The sequence below is a fragment of the Mixophyes fleayi genome, chromosome 12 (genome assembly GCF_038048845.1).
Source record: "Mixophyes fleayi isolate aMixFle1 chromosome 12, aMixFle1.hap1, whole genome shotgun sequence".
Lineage (NCBI taxonomy): Eukaryota > Metazoa > Chordata > Amphibia > Anura > Limnodynastidae > Mixophyes > Mixophyes fleayi.
The window spans coordinates 27,465,681-27,483,196 of NC_134413.1; the positions used below are offsets into that span (position 1 = coordinate 27,465,681).

The window sequence follows — 17,516 nt, forward strand, 5'->3', positions numbered from 1 at the left end:
CCCATTCCAGTGAGGTCCACTTCCTTTTATGCTTTGGAAATTGGGACTGTGATGCTAAAAACAGGACAGTTGGGGGTATGACAGTGTAATTTGTTCCAGTAGAAATATAATACAAATTTACACAATTCACAAGCCCATTTAATAAAACTTATTTAAATTACGTTTTTTTTTTATTTTGAAATCAATTTGTATACAAAAGACAGGACCAAAAGGTCTGGGTATTTAAAACGTAGGTTCCAACCCATTGGTATAAAAAACTTGCTATAACTAGCAGCTTTTAACATTACTAAAAGCAAGTTAGCATGTAAACAGGTATAGTAATGGAACCCATACGCTTGAGGTCGTAGTATTTGTAGTGCGGTGGAGTATTACGGACGCTGCCTGCTCTAATCACTCACATTCACTGCAAGTGAATGCATTAGGGTCAATTAAGTGTCCTCCACTGACCCATCTGACCGCAGTGTAAGCAGTGCTTACCACCACATGTCAAACGAAATCTTCTTTGATTTGCAGTATCACTGGCATTTTATCAAATGCCAGCGGGTAATCAGCCTCAGAACAGTGAGACATGCTGAAGATGGAAAAAGTACCAAAAAAGCTTTTTGGGTCATTTTAGATTATATTGTCACCCTTTTATACACAGATTATTACTATAATAGGTGTGTCTTAACCCTTTGTGAATTGGTTGAGGTGTTGTTATGCACAACTCATGATCTCCCAGAGATACTTGTCTAGTGATGTAAATTAATTTCTTTATTTTATTCCTAACTTGTCATATCTCTAAAGGGTCTCTGTCATATAGCATATTTTAATAATATGAACAATGTACAATTAGAAGCTTATCAGTAAACTGTTTTGACTTTATTCTGAGCAAACCAAATATATTTTATTACCTATTTGTGATACTACTTTACATACGATTCTTGAATTCCTTTGTTAAATGGACACACTTTGTGCAGGACAGTTGTAGGGACCATGGACGCAGAATACACTGTTGTCTGTTGTCCAATAACAATCGTGCAACGCAGGCTATCCGTTGAGCACATTTGTCTCCTTATTCATTAAATGTAAACCCCAATTTAAATGTTGAACACAACGCATCAAGAGCCTGATTCATTTAGGAAAGGAAAGCAAAAAAAAGGAGTAACTTTGCACCTTGGCAAAACCATGTTGCATTGGAGGGGGAAGTATATTTAAAATGTGGGGACAGATTTGTCTACTCAGATGCAATTTGACGGACACAGACACACAGACTACGGTCAATTTGTTAGCAACCAAATAACCTACCAGCATGTTTTTGGTGTGTGGGAGGAAACCGGAGCACCCGGAGGAAACCCACGCAAACACGGGGAGAACATGCAAACTCCTCACAAATAAGACCATAGGTGGGAATTGAACTCATGACCCCAGTGCTGTAAGGCAGAAGTGCTAACCACTTAGCCACCGTGCTGCCCAACATCTGACTTCCAACATCTCTCCCAATAAAGAAGAAATAATGTATACGATTTCTAAATACAGCAACATATTTATAAGGTAACTGGCTAAAATAATTAACTACAAACATATAGCTATTTTCCAAGGGACAAAACAAACTATAGAGTAATTATGCTATTAATCAAAAACCACTGAAAACCAACATGATAATAAATAAATCACTTACCATGTTGAATAAAAGTCTATATGAAACATAGAAAACAAAAATATTGGAGGTAATACTCTCAATGGCATAAACACTTTAGTAAGCTTAATAATGGTCCACATGAGAAATGCTAAAATAAGTCAATGTACTGTGATAACAAAATACTATATATTTCACAAAAAGTAAAATTGGGTGGATTTTAGCCTGAACAAGTTTTGGGTCACATGACATGTTCTGGTTTCCCTGAAATTATTGAAGCATTACTCCCAGTTTTCATGGCATAGTGATTCCAAAAATGGCATGGCCCTATAGGATGGGGTTTTGACGTCTGTATAATGGGTGTGTGGTTGGGCAGATCATTGTTGATGTTGTGCTCTGATTTTTTCTTTCCGAATGTTTGGAAATATGGTAAAGTATAAAGGAGCGTGAAATAGCTGTGAAATTTCGTGTTAATGGAGTGTGGAAGCAGAACAGACCGTTTCTCAATGGTGTGAAGTTCCCGGCAACAGAATCTTTGAGTTCCGCTGTTGCTACGGCATTCTGCACTGTATATGTAAATTCACATTTTTCTGCATTTATAATCTATGAATAAAGCTGGGGAAAGGACGGTCAATTCATTCTGCTGTGTGGTTTGGTTTTGGTAGGACTTGGAACAAATTTCACTGCAGTAACGTGTGACATTTCACGCCCAAATGTGGAACACGTCAAATATTTTGCAGAACAGCTTTGAAAATTTCACTTATTTCTTATGTAGCCCCCCTGAGATAGATAGATTTTATATATGTAAATAACTTGAGGACTGGTGTGTATATGACAGGTTGTGTAAAGACCTGTGAAGGGAGAGGTTAAATATGAGTATTTGTGTTAAAGCATTTCAGTCATCAGGCTCTGATTCTATATGGCACTGAATAGTACAAACAGCAATAGCAGGCTTACATCTGCAGTGAATCAGACCCCAATTACGTAGGAAAACTACCCTCTCGCCACGCTTCTGGATGGTCCAATCAGGATGCAGAACACTGAACCATCAAGTTAAACAACTGACTCCCCTCACAGAGTCAGTCTGACAGGAAGAAAAGGCAGCAACTATAGGGATAGCACTGGGACAGAAGCAGAAGTCACAGAAAAGAGAGAAACAAGTAAGAGTGGAATCGGACAGCAATGCAACAGAAAGAGAGTACGAGAAAGGTGATAGTGAGTAGGAATATCTTATATATAGGGGCATTCTTGCAAGCTTTGGAGATCACCCCTCCGGGAGATCTCCAAAGTTGGCCATGTCTTAGGGGCGTGGCCACACTAATCGCATCATTAGGCCCCACCGCTGCCATACAATACCAATTTTGGCCTATTATAGCAGGGACGGGGCCAGGCTGATGCAATTAGCCCCACCCCCACCTACTTCATCAACAAAGCGGGCAGGATTTGGGAGATTGCCCTGTTCTCCCAGGAGTGCCGGAGAGCTCCCAAAAATTCAGGAGTCTCCGGGACATTCCAGGAGAGTAGGCATCTATTCATTGGGAGAGCAGGGAAAGTAAAGGGGGACATAAAAGAGAGAGTTAAGAGATAACAAAAAGGCAAAGAGCAGAGAGTCGATAAGGATTTTCTTTAATTGAAGTCTGAGTAGACTGAGTCTAATCACCCAGTGTGTTTCTCATGCTATGCTGGGGGCTCGGTACGTTGAGTCCTCTCCAAAAGGAGAAGGGCCCCATTCCTCCCCATACCCTGGATCCATAAGGGCCCATAGGGGGATAAGGGTCTTCAGCCTAAGCTGGTGGTGCCCCATTGACACCCCCGACCAACAGACCCTAACGGCCCCTTAGGGGGCAAGGGTCTTAAGCCCTCCCACCACCATTAGGTGGGACCTCCAAGAAAGAAGGGAAGATGGTGGCCCCTAAAGGTCTGACTTTTCGTATGAAAAAGTAAATAAATAAGTGCCATATAGGCACCAGCCTTTCATTTGGAAGTATAAAAATTGTCCTTGCCCAGGTCAAAAGGCTAGGGCAAAGGAAAAGTGGCGCTGATTATGCAAAGTTCCCTACTCTGTGCAAAAGGTGGCATCCAACACCTAGTGCTACGGCTTCAACTTCTTGGTTAGAGGAGCAGGTGACGGCCTACTGCCTATAGGGGGCACCTTTAAGCCCCACTGTGTTTGTGGGCATCTACCTGATCTTAGCCAAAAGGCCAAGAAGGGAAACACTGCAAGGGGATAAGGAAGAGGCAAATGACGACATTGGAGAATCTGAGTAAGAAGTGGGACATGATTGGTGTAGTAACCCATATATGAGGGAAATCAGAGTCCTGTAATGATAGGTTCAGAGAGATAAGGATACATAGGAGACTTAGGAGAGCTCTACAGATGCATAGAGTCGCAGACACAGATAAGGGACAGCAACATTAAGGGACATAGAGAACTACTGGAGATCCCTTAGTGATTCATGAACTTAAACTGTCAAATCAAAGATTCACAATTAGGGCTAAAGTTAACGGTACAAATAGCCTTTAACGAAAGTACTGATAAGTGGTTTAAATGCTAAATATGCAGAACGTATTAATAATATTTTTCTTCTTGTGTATAACAGTTTGAGGAATTAGTTAATATCAGTACTATAAGAAGATCACTAACTGTTGTTATTGATGTAATGTGATTATCACAATTATTTAAGAGTGTAAATGTGACCTAATCCCACTCCCGAGAAATTTCCATACTCCTTCCCCCCCAGACCCTTTAATAAAAGTCACTCCATTAACAGCGTCCACTTACTGGAGTTGTGTTTCAGTTGGGGAATCTCAGCTCTGTCTCTCTCTCTCCAGCAAAGAAAGAGGATACAGATAACATTATCACATCAAAGTACTAAACATTCAAAATAAAATACAACACAAATGTGCTCACTGCTGTTTCAGCGAAGATTCTAGGAGTCTGCATCTGAGTACTTCCCCCAAAACAAGCAAACGATATTCTAATGAAATCCTTCTACTTCTCTGGTGCGCTGCTAGAAGTTTCATTTTAAACAATGTGTAATGAGCTTGTTTGTCTTATTTCTGTGGGTTTCACAACATAGTACGGCGCACTAGGGAGAACACAGGCTTGCTACAGAATAGTCGCTATACTGTGCCTGTCAGTGTCAGAGAACAGCACTCTAAATCTCAAAACAGCTTCCTGATGTGCTGTTAAGCATAAACATTTCAGACATCCAAAGGGGTTGATGACTTGGCTTTAAAAGCTCTTGTACTGTAAAACATTTCCTCTGAGATGTTGGTTTGCAAAAATGTAATATTTTCTGTCTTACAATAATAACGCATGAAGAGCAGTGCTTACAATGTCACTTACAATTGTAAATAAAGGGTTTTAGTTGTCGTCAAGCTCATACACATGTATCTTTCTTTTCTGTACCTTTGTTTGGGCTCAAAAGGAACGACTGTGTGGCAAGCCACAGTTCTGTATAGGCAAAATTAATTGTTTATTGATCATCGCAGGGGAAAGCTGAAGCCAGGAGAAGATCGGTGACAGACAAGAAAATTGATTGTCTCACAACATCAGCGTACAGTTCTCAGTCATTGAGGGACAATTATGAAAATTATACCACAAGAAAAAATTACTATAACACATACTTGCCAACTCTCCCTGAATGTCAGGGAGACTCCCTGACATAGGGGTGATCTCCTCATTCCCTGAAGAGTCTGGCATTCTCCCTGATGCTGAGCCAGTACAAGACGTGGTCGGCTTCGCCATCTGTGGCATGATGACACAGTTCAGAAATTGTGTCCTATGTCCATCTATTGATGCCTATGGAGGTGGCCATTTTCATGGAGACCAAGATTTAATCAAAGACTGACAGGTAAGACAACATGACTTCAGTAATGGAGACAGAAATGTAAAAGACACTTCAGTCTCTAGAGATTCATTAGCTGTCTTTCTTTAACGCATAGTTGTCTACTCTCCTGGAATGTCCGGGAGACTCCCGCATTTCTGGGAGACCTCCCAGGCTCCCGGGAGAGCAGGGCAACCTCCCGGTTCTCGCCCCCTGCAATAGATAAGTGGCGGGGTCGGGGCTTAATGATGCAAATATCGCGTCATCTTAGCCCCACCTCCAGCTGTAATTGTCCAAAATTGTGACAAATGTTTAGGGACGGGGCCAAAATGATGCAATTCATCAAGCCCCGCCCCCGCACGCCCACCTCCGCCAGGATCTCCCTGAAGCCAACGAGGAAAAGATGGCAAGTATGTGTTTAAAGGGTAATTCCTTCTTGAAATAATATCTGCAATAGACATAAAACTTAGCAACATGTATGTTTTTTAAAATTATTAATATTCCAGAATTACATTTAGTAGGGACTTTGAACCTGGTCAAAATGCAATCCTAGTTGGCGGAGAACAGCCGTGGTACCACAGGTATCTAAGCAATGGTTGTGGCAGACAACTACATCTACCTGCAAACATTACCTAAAGAGTTCACAGCTTAGAAACAATTTACAAAAATAAAGTGTTATATATCATGTTTTTAAAATTTTATGTTCACAAAAATAATACAGTAATCCACGTGACCAAAAATTAGTTCCAACAATAACTCTATTTCTCCTCAAGCAATGTAAACTGCTGTATATATTAAAGAGTCCTTTAGATGGGCAAAATAATTATTTCTCATAATTCAATGTCACGCAGTATCTGCACAATGCTGTGAAGAGCTATTTATCTGTTCCACTTTAAGTGATATATTTTCCAAATGTATCCTATAGCTTAGAATTTAAGCACTTTTTAATCAAAAACACTCTTGAGATTGGTTGAGTAATAAATGTAAGTTGATTGGTCTAAAATACATTTTATAAGATTTAAGAATGTACCTGAAAACAGCCATAAACATTATTATACTTAGTCATAAAGATTTGAGGGCGGATATAAAACCAGAAAAATAAAACACTGTATTTAGAAGTTATAGGATATACAAGTGAATGAATTAATATCACCGGAAGCTTAGAAACCTTTCATGTATATGTTATTGGGAGAGATATTAATTAATCCATATTTAATTAAAGTAGTATTTCACGAAAGAGAGAACGTGTAACAATCATAATTAGGTGAGTTGATGTATATCAAACAAGAGTCTATGTTTTAGTGGCAGCACGGTGGCTTAGTGGTTAGCACTTCTGCCTTACAGCAATGGGGTCATGAGTTCAATTCCCAACCATGGCCTTATCTGTGAGGAGCTTGTATGTTCTCCCCGTGTTTGCGTGGGTTTCCTCCAGGTGCTCTGGTTTCCTCCCACACTCCAAAAACATACTGGTAGGTTAATTGGCTGCTAACAAATTGACCTTAGTGTGTATTAGAGAATTTAGACTGTAAGCTACAATGGGGACTGATGTGAGTGAGTTCTCTGTACAGCGCTGCGGAATTAGTGCTGCTGTATGGTATAAATATGCTATAAATGGTATATGCTATAAATGGTAATAATAATAATAATAGTGGCCAAATGAGATGTAGTTGATCAAAAGCCGCGTGAACTTGCAAAAATGGCTTGGATGGATTTTAGGGTATGACATTAATTGCGCTGATCTTCCAACAAGCAATACTGACAGGTATGAAGACCACCTTTAAGATAATGTTTTAAGAAAGTGTATTTAATAAGAAATAAGCACATATAATTTCAGTCTCAGCCCTTTGAGCATACTTGCCTACTCTCCCATATTGTCCGGGAGGCCCCTGAATTCAGGTTGTACTCCCAGAAAAGCAGGCCACCCTACCACCTCCAGTCCACTTCCTAGTGTAGTGGGCAGGATAGGGGCCTCAATTACATGATTTGTGATATTCGCATGTGTCCAGGAATTTAAATGGCCAGATGGGGATAGCTAAGATTAGCATAAATAAAACCAAAAAGGCCAAAACTATACCCCAATTCACGCCTCTATCTGCTCCATCTGTGCCTATTTTGGGAGCAGCCATACTCATGTCAGGTTAGACCACAATGACTTGGGGTTTCCTAAAATCAAAAAAGCTTGGCAACAATTGTGACTATTGACAAGTATACAAATAGTTTCTACACTTATTAAAATAGAAGTTAGCAGGCAATACAATTTACCCTGCACAGCCACAATCAGAACAAGTCAATAGTCTAATCATACAAAGCTTAGCTATAGCTAGTATTTATTTTTATTATTTACTTATTATTTTTGTTTATTTGTATAGTTATGTTAAATTTAAGAGCCAAACAAAACCTTTGGAAACTGCAACTTTTTAACACATTAATGAGTTTACTGCAAATATCACATTAGGTGAGACCCATAGCCATTTTTCAAATGATATACCAAATGAAGACAAAAAGAAATAAATATAAAATATAAAATGTTTCCACTGGTACATATTACACTACCAATAGTTGATCAAACCCCCCCCCCCCTCACTACCCAACTGGTTGAGCCCACCCCTCTTCTACCCAGATGCCATAAATGGAATTCTTTTGGTGGATCTTCCGCTATAGTGGACCAAAGGCAGATGTGACCTGAAGTTTACAACAGATATAAGAACGTATCCCCATTTATCCTATTCATTTGGACTGAGCCGAACTCTAAATTATGAGAAATCAGAAATTTTGGTTTGATGGAAATTGTTACTGGGGAAATTTAAGAGCCGTAGTCAATGGAGATTTATACTAGAGTACAGAGATGAAATAAATATTTGGGGATTTGGTTGCCTTCAATAGGGACAATTGTGGGTTATGCATTTAAGTGACAGGGCATATACCCAAACCCTGATTTAAGTGGGACAGTTCTGATTTTAGGTACTTTTAAGGACTTTTGTCCCGACTGCTGGGAGGTATCTCTCTCACCGTGGTAAGTGGGTGCCACCAGGGCCGGATTTACCACTAGCCAAACTAGGCAATTGCCTAGGGCCCAGCGGTCCCCAGAGGGCCCTCCCAGGGCCCGCGGTGAGACCACCCTTTAAAAATGGGACACTACTTATGGACCAGTGCTATATGCTTGCCCCCCCAGGTTAAAGTCTGCCAGCAAGCCCCTGAATAGGGGTATATGTTATGCTAAAAAACTATAGTGCTATGGATTTTTTCAGGGAGGCGGCCCCAAACCAGTATCTTGCCCCCATGAGGTCTAAATCCGGCTCTGGGTGCCACACACATCTGCAGTTAGTGCGCCATAAATCGGCTCAACTGGCATGCTGAAAGCTATGGAAGTTTGGTTTGATATTCCATTTTCACTGCTATTACGCCAAGAATTTTTTTTTAAATGTTCTTCCATATAAAAATCTAGCTGTAATTATCAAATATAAAGTATATAATGTCCACCAGTCCCCCAGAGAGTACCACTGCAAAATTTGATAAAAAGAGAATAAACGGGCAATCCTTTGCCCATTGCAGGCGTTATTGCCAGCAATAGCCCCCTTGATCTATACAGCGAAATTAAAACACTGGTGGAAACACACAGCAATATAGCTTTCACACTTCGATAAATAGGCCCATCAATCCTACAAGTCTTGTTTAAGGACATTGGTACAACAAGTACTCACTGCACTGGTTAAAGGTTCCCATAAAATGTTCATGAGGGAATAAGGAAGCGATACTGATGACATAGTGCTTTTGGCATGTGACATCCAGCGGGCCGCTGTTAACAGTAGACAAGCAGCCATTCCATCCTGGATTCTGCTAGTTCCAGAGGGAACACTGCAATCCAACACATGCCTGTCTGCTGTACTCCTCAGCCCTGCCATGGGAGTATGGGATTAACATTCTGTCTTCAGAGCAGTTCCTGAATGTGTATTACATTTCAGCTGAGAAAATACCATCACCCGCAACCATCCAAAGGACAAAACTCAGGAAAGGGTTATTCATTTGTGAGAAAGAGCAGCCGCCCACATCCATCATGGAGTTTTATAAATGAAGGAGATATTGAAAGCTGATCCTGGCTATTGAACCAGACCATGATGGTTGTGATTGATACTATTTTTAAGGGGGCAATGTGTTTTGTCACAAACAGAGGATGCTAGCTTCTGGAGGCACCAGAAATGTCATGTTTTAAATAAAGCTTCACAATTGCAATGTTTACACAAGCTGAGGCAATGAATTGATCTAGGTAAACAATGCAGACACTAAATGTGTACTTATGACAAGCTTGGCATTGATTAGCAAACTCTAAGTCCTTTCCAAATGTGAACTGAAATAAAATCACCAGTTGTTTGTTTATGAATGAACACAGACATTTCATCCAAAGTAGGGGCAGTCTATGGAACACAGACCACGGATTCCATCCACTTACAATGAGGTGTTTCTAGCATGCCCTAAAGCAATAGTATTGGACCTTTAAAACAGACAATTTAGATACAACTGATTACTTAACTAAGCAACAGAAAAGCTAAGTGCAAACATGCAGGGCCGTAACTAGGGCTGTGCGACAGGGGCGACCGCCCAGGGCGCAACGCTGAAGGGGGGCGCAATTTAGGAATATTTTAAGTTCATTTGGTAAAAATTGAAGGCTAGGGGAGCGGTATTTGTCTTTTTCGCCCCAGGCACTAGAATTCTAAGTTACGGCTCTGCAAACATGTTCATCTTCATTATTAGCAGCCAGCACAGTTCAGGTTGAGGAAGGTGCATAAATTTACCAAGTAAACTCTGCAAAATAAGACTACTTTAAATTTTTCAATGACTTTTCGCTGCTATGAAACTTTCACTGCTTAGAGATGCTCAGGCTCGGTTCATCGAGAACCGAACACACCCGAACTTAGGGGATCCGAGTACCGAGCCGAGATCGAAAACGAGGCAAAACGTCACTGTTGCGTCGTCGGAACTCGCGTTTTTGAATTCCTTTTTAAGATCTGACATAACGGAGGGTGGGAGGGGGGGCGGACCCTCATTTTTCTTTTCTGACACTGCTGTGTGCCAATGTGTCCTAGATGTACTGGGAACAGCCGTGTGTTTGTGTCATTGCTCTGTCGCTTACCATCCAGCCAGGTCGCTGCAGTATTTGTCCAAAAGTGTATGAAAATAATATTGTGATCTGTGAGGTGGTCAAAACTGACTGCAAATGACTTGAAATTAGTGTTATTGAGGTTAATAATAATGTAGGGAAAAAAAAAGTGCAAAATTATGTGATTTTAGCATATTTTAGGATTTTTTGTAAAAAATCCAAAACCAAAAAACACGAGGGTGATTTTGTCAAAACCAAAACTAAAACACGAAGCTAATCCAGATCCAAAACCAAAACAAAAACCAGTTCACGGGGGTCAGTGAGCATCTCTACAGAGAGTACCGCTGCAAAATTTGATAAAGAGAATAAATGGCCGAGCCTTTGCACATTGCAGGCGTTACTGCCAGCAATAACCCCTTTATCTCAGAAACAGACTTTACCCCAGTGAACGCAATTACATTCAAGTCTAGTCGAAATGCAAATGATACTTCCCACTGCCTACTTCTTGAAAGACAGAATGGTGTCATAAGGGCGTGCAAAGGTTGAGCTCTGGGCATTTCTTAGGTAATTGTTTTTTAGCCACATCACAGCTACAGGGCAGGAATAAGTGCAGACTGATAGTGATGACTGCACTTACGCATGCTGAAACATGTGTTTACAAGAGAAACTATAAAAACGCATTTTCTGTACGGTACGTGTTAAGAACATCATGATTTATGTATTTCATGTAAAAAAATAAATAAAAAAAATAAAAAATATATATATATATGTATAATGTATTTTTATTAATGATTACAGTATGAAGAGTTGCTAACATAACCCCTCATCTACTCTGCTCGCTCTTCCCTCTCTCCCCTGGCACCACCGCTCCCTCTCGTGTCTGTTTCGTCCACCCTCCCATAGGATGTAAGCTTGTTTGAGCAGGACACTTCTTCCCTCGTGTCTCCATACCTGTTCTTCTGCTCCGTCCCTACTCCATTTGTCTATCCCGGAGTTTCTGAAGCATTGGTACTTTGTGTTTATTGTTCTGAACTGTTTAACTCTGTATGGTTTACTGTTTGTACTATGTACGGCGCTGCAGAAACCTTGTGGCGCCCAACAAATAAATGATAATAATAATAATTAATTTAATAGTATTTCTCTTGCACGCGTTCCGATGGGACTTGATATTGCACATATGTATTGTGTGTATCCTGCAGTGTGTTCGGTCTACCTGCATACAGCAATTAACGTATAACCGGAACGTACTTATACCCAGATTCAAATGGAAACGATTCTTGAGAACCGCTTTTACTTGACTACGGTCATACGTACGTTAGATTGCTTTCAAACATGAATCAGACCCTGAATATTTAGAATACATTCATATGCTTCATATTTAAGTCCCATTATCATTAACTTGGATCAATTTAGTGATGCTGCAGGAGATTCTGCAAAGATGTCAGAACCATCAAAACTCTACCTCTGCAAATCAGGAACCTTTCCGATGGGACAGCTAAGAATAGGATACCCAATGGGCTCTTCTAATGTCCCAATGTCAGAAGGAATTATTTATGACGATAATATGCCTTTAAGGACGTTACCTCTGAATCTATGCAGACATCGTGAGCTCTGCAAATGGGATGGCTAAGAGGTTTTGGCAAAAATAAATGACCCAGATGATAGAGTGCTTCTGTAATCATTCCATCTACCGTGTTACAGGACAGTCTGAGAATAGACACACATAGGACTCCTAAAGGATGCATTGATACATTATCTCCTGTGAAGATTAGAGCATTCATTAGCTGGATATCTTAATTTATCATTAAACCTGTGAAATTGCTGACATTGCGATCTAAAGTGCATTATAGCATGTACCTTTTATCTGTTTCCATAACTGATCAAAGACAGGTATCTGCGCAAATCATTTCAAAGGTTGGTGAACTTTTGTGATGTCAGTGATTTATTTCTCCATGGAGCCAAAATGTTGAATACTAAAAAAAGTGTTGCCTATTAGCTACAAAATGTAGGTGGAATCTGTAATTCGGTGCATATATGTGTATCTAGTCTTCAGATATCTCTCTCTCTATAAATATATATATATATATATAAATATATATATATATATATATATATATATATATATATATATATATATATATATATATACACATACACACACATACATACATACATACATACATACATTCATACATACATACATACATACACACACACATATACATACAAACACTATATGGACAAAAGTATTCGGACGGTTGACCATTGCACCGACAGGGACTGTAATGACATTGTATTCAAATACATATACCTTAATATGGAGTTGGTCCCCTTTTGCAGTGTTAACAGTTTCCACTCTTCTTGGAAGTTGGGAATTTGTGTTCATTCATTCTGTAGAGCATTTATGAGGTCAGGCACTGATGTTGGACAAGAGAGCCTGGCTCACAATCTCCATTCCAGTTCATCCCAAAGGTATTCAATGGGGTTGAGGTCAGGGCTCTGTGTGGGCCAGTCAAGTTCTTCCACACTGAACTCATCCAACCATGTCTTTGTAATCCTTGCTTTGTTCACTGGAGTACAGTCATGTTGGAGTAGAAAAGGGCCTTCCCCAAACTGTTGCCACGAAGTTGGAAGCATAGCATTGTCCAAAATGACTTGGTATGCTGAAGTATTAAGATTGGCCTTCACTGGACATGATGGGCCTAACAAAACCCTGAAAAACAGACCCATACCATTATCCATCCTCCACCATACCTAACAGTTGGCATAAGTCAGGCAGGTAACGTTCTCCTGGATGGGCCTAATCCTAGACTCGCCATCCAACTGCCAAACAGAGAAGCATGATTCGTCACCCCACAGAACACGTTTCCACTGTTCCACAGTTCAGTGTCCGTATGCTTTACACCACTCCATCCAATGCTTGGCACTGGTCTTGTTAATGTGACGCTTTCATGCAGCTGCTCGGCCATGGAAACCCATTCCATTAAGCTCCCGCCGCACAGTTTTTGTGCTTACATTAATGCCAGTGTGTAACAATCCTGACCAGGTTTTGTTACTTTCCCTGTCTGCTCTGGTTTTCTGTGCATCACATGACTCGCCCTCAGGGCGGAGCACTCTAACCTGCTCTATTTAAACTCAGCACTGACATCTGCTCACTGTCAGTGCAGCTTGTTGCTAGCCCGATTCCTCGGACTCCTGTGTATCCTGACCCTGTGTCTTTCCTGTGTATGAGTTTCAGTTCTCTACTTAGTGCTGGAGCACTTCTACTGGGACTTCCCTGCTGCAAGTATCATCTTGTGCATATTACAAGACTTTTATTGTGTTTATCCTTGTCACGCTCCGCCGTGGCTATTGGACACCTGCATATTATCATCTGTGCTGTGAATAGACTGCTATTGTGGTTATCACCTTGTCACGTTCCGCCGTGGCTATTGGACACCTGCATATTATCATCTGTGCTGTGAATAGACTGCTATTATGGTTATCACCTTGTCACGCTCCGCCGTGGCTAATTGACATCTGCATATCATCATCTGTATATATATATATATATATATATATATATATATATATATATATATATATATATATATATATAATATGTTTTATCAATCATTGAAGTATTGAAGAACTACATCGTGTCTTGCCTCCTTATTCTGAACCTAGTAGACTCAGCATCTGGTCGTGTACAGGCATGCTTTGACTATCAGACCTGTAACTACCAGCACCGGTAACACAGTGGAAGTTCAGAACTCCTCAGCTATGGAATCAGCAGAACATTGGTGACTCTTACGCACCATGCGCCTTAGCAGATGTTGACCCCGCTCTGTGATTTTACGTGGTCTTCCCCTTCATGGCTGAGTTGCTGTTGTTCCTAAACGCTTCCACTTTCTAATAATATCACTTACAGTTGGCCGTGGAGTATACAGCAGGGATGAAGTTTCACGAACCGTCTTATTGCAAAGGTGGCATCCTATGACATTACCACGCTGGAAGTCACTGAGCTCTTCAGAACGTGTTTGCAAATGAAGACTGCATAGCTAGGTGCTTAATTGTATACACCTCTGACAATGGGTCGGATTAAAAAACCTCAATTCAATAATTAATAGGTGTGGACAAATACTTCTGTCCATATAGTAGAATATATATATATATATATATATATATATATATATCTAATATATATAAGCCTAGCGGCGTGTGTTAGTGTGTGTGTGGAAAAAACTATTTTCTCAGAAAGGGCTCATCCAATTGACCTGAAATTTGGTATACTGACATTATTTGACAAAAAAATTATAATAGTGAAGTCAGTTAACTTCCATCATCCCCCCTTCCCCCCGTGGGAGGGGTAGTAAAGGCTAAATTTACCAGTTGAGGGCTCAAACTCTTGACCGTGTGGGTATTTATTTACCAGAGCCTGTGTTTGGTCATGGACAATTTTATATCGCATTTTCACGAGTATGGAGAAGCAGTGATGTGAAAGTGCAGGTTATGAATACTGCCCTTCAAGGAAGACTGATTGAGCACAGCGATAAGGTGTTTAGCAGAAACGTTGTGTATCGAGAGGTTTTAGAACAGTAAGACGATGGAGATTAAGGATGTGGCGATGAAGATGAAGGATGAGGTGATGGAGAAGAATGATGAGGTGGTGACATGTGGACAAAACCACGTTAAAAAAGGGCGCTTACGTCGGGAAGTAACGCTCTTCCCCTGAGGAGGCCTGGCCTAGCCCCAAATGCATGACAAGAACCTTTTTAACACCTTAAGTAGCTTGATTTGACTAGAATGCATGAGTATCAATTTTTGACCCTGGGGGCAAACACCTGTACGGCTGGTATACAATGTGCAGAAAACAATAGCAGCACGTAAGAGAACCCTGCCACTCTCACAATAACAGCCATGTTTTGTATAAGCAGGGGTTTCACATTTGCTAGACTTCATGTGGTTCTCCAATTCATTCTGCAAATGTCAATTTCTACAATGGTAAAAATGTCTGATCCAAAAGGGACTTGCCAACACTTGGCCAACAATGATTAATAAGATAATAAAGGTAAGAGACGTTTGTCATGACAAAGATATATATGAAGTTACTATAGGGAGCTACACAGTGCCAATAGAATTCTTGAGCCAGGCACAAAATAATACAAAATAGAATGTAACCAAAGAGGTTATGGAGATGACAAGTTTCATTAAGATCTGAACTTTTCCAAAAGCTGCGATCAAAATGATAAGATTATACACTGAATGCTGTGATGAATCATAATCAAAGCATTCACTCCAGACATCATTTAGCTTCTATTGGCAGGCACTACGCTCTTTTTGGCAATGCTCTGTGTTCAATATTTAGTTTGTCTAGAAGAGAGGCAATTACGAATGTGTGTTAGGGAACAGAAACAACAGAGCTTACCCGGAACAGTCATATGCCTGCCAACTAACTTGATGCCACACGCAGAATATGAACCCAGACTTCTATTTATTAATAGATACCATGCTAACTGTATTGACGTTGCCAAAAGACCCACCGGCAAAAGTAAAAAGCAGGTTTAAAACACTAACACAGAGAAGATCCCAAATAGTAATTTTCAAAGATCATTACCACTTAATATGCTAGTGTACAGGCACAGTGGCTCCGTGGTTAGCACTTCTTCCTCACAGCACTGAGGTCATGAGTTCGATTCCCGACCATGGCCTTATCTGTGTCGAGTTTGTATGTTCTCCCCGTGTTTGTGTGGGTTTCCTCCGGGTGCTCCGGTTTCCTCCCACATTCCAAAAACATACTGGTAGGTTAATTGGCTGCTATCAAATTGACCTTAGTCTCTCTCTCTATGTGTGTGTGTTGGGGTATTTAGACTGTAAGCTCCAATGGGGGAGGGACTGATGTGAATGAGTTCCCTGTACAGCGCTGCGGAATTAGTGGCGCTATATAAATAAATGATGTTGATGTACAGATACTTTTACCTACCATATACATTTTTATAGTTACCTGACCCTCTCCAGCCCTAAGAGAACTGCTTTGATCCCGTGCCAAAGAAACCAATGCACTGGGTTTTCCATTGTCGACAACAGGGAGCAGATATGTTGCCAAAAGTTGTGTGTTAGTTGTGATTGATTTTGTAGACAAAATATACTGTTGACAAAAGAAAACAGTACATCTTTGCTATGACAAAAGGTCACCAGAGTATCATGTCTAAATAGGTTATATTAAATATTAGTATGACGCGCCATTTGCCAACAGTACATTTTGTCTACAAAATCAGTTATATGATCAGAACACATTGTGGCAGGTATCACAAATCATTTTGTACATTGTCAAAGATAATTTTGCTGACTGGGTGCACTAAATGTGTAGCTGGCCCACAAACAATGTGCAATATAACAAGGAACTACAGCACTACCACCGATCAATGGAAGCCCCCGGCAGCCTTCTTATGTTGAAACAGTTTATTTATGTGCATTGGTAGCAGAAAAGTGTCAAAGATAAAAATGTGTTAGCAGGCCAGCTGGAGGTCTAACTAGTTCTGGGTCTTCGATGACACTTCCTCCGCAGCATGAGTCATTAACCCCTTGTAGCACATGGAGATATATATATATGTATATATATATATATATATTTATATTATACCAAAATCCTATAATGACGGAGTTCAAAAACAAAAAAACCCTATTAACTTAATTTCAGAAGCAATCGGTTCCTTGTTATATTTCACAGTGTGTAAGCTACAGGCACACTTTAATGAGCAATACAAAACACGACTCAAATCTTTGCGCAAAAATGGGAACGCATGCTGCCAGAGTGTGCATTTGATAGTGGAGGTGCGTTATTGCACCTTCTTGGTACATGTCTTAGGTATTCATGGGGAATACACACCTGCTAGGCAGGTGTCCCAGGGACTCACCTAAGAATCGCTGTGTTTTGCTGTGTAAACCCATTTGTGTACTTCCGGTTATGTGTTCCAGGATGATATGAATATTG

At 40.4% G+C, this 17,516-nt stretch overlaps 1 protein-coding gene across 7 annotated transcripts in view; it reads right to left on the bottom strand.

Annotated features, from left to right (window-relative positions):
* The window catches only part of SLC8A3 (solute carrier family 8 member A3), a 244,229-nt gene that overhangs the window by 133,093 nt on the left and 93,620 nt on the right, over positions 1–17,516 (bottom strand). Inside the window, exon 1 of one of the 7 annotated variants that reach the window (XM_075191829.1) lies at positions 9,150–9,445. The exons of the other annotated variants lie outside the window; for them this stretch is intronic. The gene's annotated coding sequence lies outside the window, so the exon portion shown is untranslated. Of the gene's footprint in view, positions 1–9,149; positions 9,446–17,516 lie in introns of those variants that run through there. 7 annotated transcript variants of the gene reach the window in all.